Source organism: Belonocnema kinseyi, chromosome 2 (genome assembly GCF_010883055.1).
Source record: "Belonocnema kinseyi isolate 2016_QV_RU_SX_M_011 chromosome 2, B_treatae_v1, whole genome shotgun sequence".
Taxonomy (NCBI): domain Eukaryota; kingdom Metazoa; phylum Arthropoda; class Insecta; order Hymenoptera; family Cynipidae; genus Belonocnema; species Belonocnema kinseyi.
In genome coordinates, this window is record NC_046658.1 from 2,743,977 (window position 1) to 2,750,068 (window position 6,092).

Genomic DNA, 6,092 nt, shown 5'->3' on the forward strand with positions numbered 1-6,092 from the left:
TCTGAAGCTGTAGTTACGACTTGTTTTTTTCGAGTAGGAAGATCAACTGCGTATAAAGTTGTACACGAAGTTTGTGTAGTTATCTAGGAAATTTCGTCACCAGTGTACCTTCGAAGAAAAACTCTTGAAGAATGGCATCAGATCGCAGAAGAATATGCACTCATCTGGAATGTTCCTCATTGCTTGGAAGCGATTGATGGGAAACATATTCGTATTGTGAAGTCTCCCATATTTGGCAGTGCTTTTTTTAATTATAAGCCTTTCTTAGCTTTGTATTGGTGGCAGCTTGAGATGCTCATTATCGCTTTACATTTGTGGACTTTGGTAATTTTGGTAAGTTTGGCTGTATATTTTTTAGACTTGCAAATTCAGAAAATCCGTAATCTCTAGCTTAAACATATTTGTTTCTCAATCTTTTAATCTTTAAAAGTATAAGTTTTAATAACTTCTTTATTTGGTAATATCACTAAAGTTCTCAAAAACAGTGTGACCATTATTGAATCTTCGGAAGGTACAGCATCTAATAAAAAAAGTTACATTGAAAATTAAAATAATGCAAGTACATTGCCACGTAAGAAAATATAATTTTTTAACAGGTTCGTTGAACGATGCAATGGTCTTCATACTGTTAGGCCTTTCTCGCTACGAATGAATCTTACTGATCCGGAAACGATATTCAACTACAGGTATTTTTCGAGCTAGAAACTTACATGTTCTTTTACATATTTATTAGATATGTCTGCTTGCAATAGAAAACAAATCATTTTCAAGTTTTAATTGCAAGCCTAGTCTTACACCACTATGTCCATGTTTTGACAGGTTTCATTATGAGTGATGTAATAAATTTAAAAAACTTTTCCAAATAATTTTAACAAAAATTTTAATTAAAAATTTTAATAAAAATCTTGCTATAACTTTTGTCACGGGGAGGCATGATAAAATTCTACCTAGTATATTTTAATTGGAACCGACCGCCTCACCTGATGTTTGATTTCTAGGTAACTGATTAACGGGTTTCGATGCTTCAGGTGCTTTTATCGTATCTAAGAATTTGGAAAAATCTTCAGATTATCTTGACGAGAAGCTGGATTCATGACAAGGACGCGAGTTCACATTTAACTTTATTGGCGAATCAACTTCTGTACTACTTGCAGACAAGGATTTCACTTCTAGTAGCATATAGTCACCATTATTTTCTTTTTCTAGTGCAGAAGCTTCTCTTGAAAGACCGTCATTGTCGTCTCCATTGCTGAGTTCTTGCCCTTGTGAAATTGGATTCGCAATAATGCCAGAGGTAGATGGATCAGGTTTCATTTGTAGATTTGGTAGCACTGTCTGTTGTTCATCGGATATCGCCAACTGTTTTTCACACTTCGGTGTGGATGTTCTGGTTACTTGTTCATTTAGAAGTTGTTTGTATCTTCGATATATTTGAGTCAAGTGGTTCGTCAGTAATATTCTCCAAAATATTAATCTCTGATACATTTTCATGAGCAAAAAACTACCTGGCAGAACCTAATATTTATAAATTTGTCTTTCCCCCTCGTAATTCCCATCCACTTCAGAAGTCATATCACTATCTGAATCATTTGTGTCTGACTCCGACCTGTAAAAAAAATTTGAAGTTGAGCGTTTTTTACTGTTTGCAGCCAAACATTAACTCTTTAAAATTATGTACTGACTTCTTAAGTTGAAGGTAACGATCCAAAAAATTCATATACTGAAAATAACTTTTCTTTTTCTAGTTTGGAAAAAGAGATTTTTTGTAACGGTTGTACATGTCCCTCAAATATTTCTTTTTTTTTGTATCATTGCCTAAAAATGAAATGTACCTTTTATTTTTATTTTATAAAACTCCTATAGGCAATGAGGATTTGAAGAGTGCATTACGTGTTACATATTGTATTTCTGATTTGGCTTAACACCCTAAAATAAGTACTTGACATTTTATAAATATATTTATATCTTATTTCTTTATTTTAAAATTAATTTAAATTTTATATGATGATTCAGACAATGTTAAAATGACATATTAAGCCTCGAGAAGTTATTGCACTCGAACCAAGAAATTTTATACCCCCTTCTACGATCCGGCAATAAAGTTGTCTTTCGAAAAGTCAGTCTACGGGCTACTATTTTAATCTAATTTTATGATTTTAAATCAAAGCTAATAAAATTCTTCATAGATTGTTCGAGACCGATTTTGAAAAAAGCTTTTTATTTATTTTATTTAATATCAAAAATGGGATTTTTTTCTTTGAACGAGTACCGGTTTTCAAAAACTATTTACATTTATCCAAAATAACTGAAATCAATGAAGCAACCATCCAAAAAAGTTGTCTAATCGCTTACAAAATGTTGAAAACCTTAGGTGGTGTCTACATTGCCGGCTGCTTTTCGCGATGAGAAAAATACGAAGTAAAAGAAAATTACGTATACAGTCATGCAAATACCTGACAATATAATTTTTAAGGTTAAAACTGATTAAAAGCATGTTTGTAAAAAGAAAAATCAAAATACTCTATACTATTTTATTATTAATATCTATTTTATTTTTGACTTATCACAGGAATTAATTCTAGCCTCGCCACAAGACGTTGGCAAGAGTTAGGGGCCAACATTATTCATGTGACCAATCACAACGGTATCTTCCCTCCCCCATGAGGTGTTGGAAAAGGCTTAGAAGTGCGACCTTAAATTATTTCTTTGACCAGTCAAAAGGGTGCCTTCCCGCCCCCACTAAGCGGTGGTAAAGGGGTAGGGGTGCGACCTTACATTATTTCTGTGACCAGTCATAGGGGTGCAGTTCCACCCCCACGAGACGTCAATAGTAATTCTCAGTCACGAATCGACGATAAAGTGTAATTTATACATAGAACGTTTCGTTAAACGCATCAAAAGCCAAAAACTATCAAAATAACTCTTCAATTACACGGCCTTACTCTAAAATGCGTAAAAATCCTTTTCGTATGCTTGAAATATGCTTTTTGCCGGTACAGGTAGTGCATATAAACTTCGCAAATAAAAAGCGTCATTTTTTAAAGTTTTAACACTGAAAACTATATTTGCAGGTGTTTTCATGTCTAGGTTTGTAATCAGTGCATCAACATACATCAGTATACGATTTTAAAAAAATGTAAAAAAAAAGATATAGTAAAAAAAGCCAACAACATGCAATCTTGCCAGGGTCGGCAACTGACAATGTCACCGACGCCGGCAGGCTAGCCGCTACGAAAAAATTTATTAGATTAGTTATAAGTAAATAAGTGAATTAAAATGGATTTATGGCGATTAGCAGTGATTTGTGAATGAATTTGCATTGAATTTAAACAAATCATAAACAAACCCGTTTTATTAATTGAATTCATGGAATATAATAAACTGTTATTTCATGAACAAGTTTTATAAACAATTATCCATTGCAGGTAGCTATGTTGGAATAAATCTTTTTTTCTATTGAATCAGACAAAAATCAGACGAAAATTAAAAAAAATTATTAGATTTACTGTTATAACTCATTCCTAAACTTTTAGAAGGCTTAATAATGTATTTTTTATATTTCACGAATTTAATCAAAAAACTGTTTGCTTACATTTATCGCAAATCAATTCATCAATCACTGCTAATCGCCATGAATCCATTTTAATCTACTTATCTGTTTAGAATAAATTCAATACATTGATAAACAATTGATAAGCGATTAGGCAACTTTTCTGGATAGTTGCTTCATTGATTTCAGGTGTTTTGGATGAAATTCAAGTATTTTTTAAAAACCGGCACTCTTCTAAAGAAAAAATCCATTTTTGTTATTAAGTAAAAGAAATAAATAAAAAACTTTTTTCAAAATCGGTCTCAACCAATCTATGAGAAATTGTATTAGCTTTGATTTGAAAAACATAAAATTGGTTTAAAATTGTGGCCTGTAGGCTGGTTTGGCCAGACACCTTTTTTGCCCCCCCCCCCCCACCCCTGTGACAACGGTTCAATTGTGAGAGGTAGTCTTTCCTTCTTTGAAAGTAACAAATTATTCTTATTCTTCACAATACACAAAAATCCCCTGTAAAAGTGTGTTCGCACTGTCGGTCTCCAAATTTTCGAATGTATCCATAATTTGGTTACAGAAGATAACGTTAGGAAAGTTCAAAATAATGCCGGTCGTTCCTTTTGTTGGATGAGTTTGATGCGTCACACCGTCATAGTAGCGTAGTTCTTGTACGCAGTCTCTCTTTCCCCCACCAACATGACGCGAAAATTCTTCACAGTCGCGGGTTTGTCCCAGCACCGTAGCGCACATGTGCGCAGTCGCGCGTTTTCAATATGTACTCTGACAACGCAGAGCAACACTGTCTCGGTCCCAATGCGAGAATGTGACGTAGATAGAAAAGGGTAGCGCACATGTTCTGCGCAATCACGCGTAGAGCATTCTCACTTGTGACGTCACGCGCTCTAAGTGGCCTTGGAGAGAATAATCTCCTCCCTATGCCCCTATAGTTTGCATATATTGCCGTCGCTTTTTAAAATTATTTTTGTTTTTTCTAAATGCAGAGTGAATATTTGGTAAAATTGTCTGGAGATGTGAGGACCCGATACTGATTACCAAGAAAATAACCGTATCAAGAGACGTTATTTTCAACGAGAAACAACCGTTAATGCGCCCTCTTCAAAAGGTTTCGACGACGAATTTGTACTGCTGTCAAAATAAAACTCGAATGACCAGATTCTCAACGACGACGATGATGATGCAGAACTTTTGGGCTTTGCAGAAGAGAGGCCGCAGGACAACGAGAGTGTCGCCAGAGCCAGAGATGGGCAGAACGTCAGACAGCAGAGAGAAATGCCACGTCCGTACCAACTTCACGAAAGAAGCAGTATTCGTGCGCCATAAAATTATCAAGCAAATTTGGTGGAATATCCTTTGATTTCGTACGAAAAAGCTGTCAATGGTCCCGAAACCAGCCCGACTTTGTGTCCGCGGCTTTCGTCAAGTCGAAGGCCTTGATTATGAGGAAACTTTTGCTCCTTTCATCAGATACGATTCCCTTCGTATTTTTCTCGCTCTTGTTACGCATTTGGATCACGAATTGGCGCATAGTATGGATTGAAACAAGCAACGCGATGTTGGAACGTGAAGTTTACGAATGCCCTAAAAGATTTAGGGCTTGAGCAGTGCGCGAATAAGAAATGCATTTTTCATTAAATATGTGGCGGGTTCGATCGACCTCGGTATTATTTACGAAGGAAAAAGTGAAAATTTCATTGTGACGAGTTTCACTGACTCTGATTTTGCGGGAGATGTTGACACGCGACATTCGACGTCTGGTTTTGTTTTCTTTTTATGCGACGGAGCTATCACTTGGTGTTGTCAAAGACAGAAAACCGTCACACTGAGTACCACGGAAGCTGAGCACATCGCGGCAGCTTTGCCTGCACGCGAAGCGATTTGATTACGGCAAGTCTTGAAAAATCTTGCGCGAGAACAGGCCGATGCGACTTGCTTGTTTATCGACAATCAAAGTACGATTCGATTGTTGAAAAACCCAGAGTTTCATAAACAATCGAAACATATTGACGTCAAGTTTCATTTCATTCGTTAACTCTACGAAAATAACGTTTTGGTCGCGAAATTCATGTCATCAGACAAGCAGCGTGCAGATTTGTTCACGAAAGCGTTCTCAAGATCGAGATTTTATTTTTTGCCTAAATCTCTTGGAATGAGAACGAAAAAGGAGTATTTCGATATGTAGCCGTTGCTATTTTAATTTTATTTTGTTTTGCGCGAAGTTCTCAAGCAGGGAAGATGTTGTGATTTGTACTTTTGGAATCATCGCGTCCTATTATTATTTTTATTAAACTTTACTCGGGTAAACCCGGTGATACATCATAGCCACGGACTAAGTCAAGTGACTAAGTCAAGTCAAGTGGACTAAGTCAAGTCAAGTGATGGTTGAAACCTCCTGCGATGATGTTGTAGGTGTACAATTACGAGCGGCCACGAGCTTTGGAGGTGACAACAGTACCTCTGGATGCTTTCTTAGAGCTACCATCCTATTATTATATAATAATAATATATATAATAATAATATAAAAAAAAA

The 6,092-nt window shown here is 35.8% G+C and overlaps 2 protein-coding genes across 4 annotated transcripts in view; one reads left to right on the plus strand and one right to left on the minus strand.

Moving 5' to 3' along the window:
* The window catches only part of LOC117183153, a 73,989-nt gene that overhangs the window by 43,905 nt on the left and 23,992 nt on the right, over window positions 1-6,092 (plus strand). The window contains exons 1-2 of one of the 2 annotated variants that reach the window (XM_033376372.1): window positions 101-333; window positions 597-686. The exons of the other annotated variant lie outside the window; for it this stretch is intronic. The gene's annotated coding sequence lies outside the window, so the exon portion shown is untranslated. Of the gene's footprint in view, window positions 1-100; window positions 334-596; window positions 687-6,092 lie in introns of those variants that run through there. 2 annotated transcript variants of the gene reach the window in all.
* LOC117183154 (DNA replication complex GINS protein SLD5) overlaps window positions 1-6,092 on the minus strand; it is a 101,232-nt gene that overhangs the window by 8,343 nt on the left and 86,797 nt on the right. Inside the window, exon 3 of one of the 2 annotated variants that reach the window (XM_033376375.1) lies at window positions 697-1,606. The exons of the other annotated variant lie outside the window; for it this stretch is intronic. The gene's annotated coding sequence lies outside the window, so the exon portion shown is untranslated. Of the gene's footprint in view, window positions 1-696; window positions 1,607-6,092 lie in introns of those variants that run through there. 2 annotated transcript variants of the gene reach the window in all.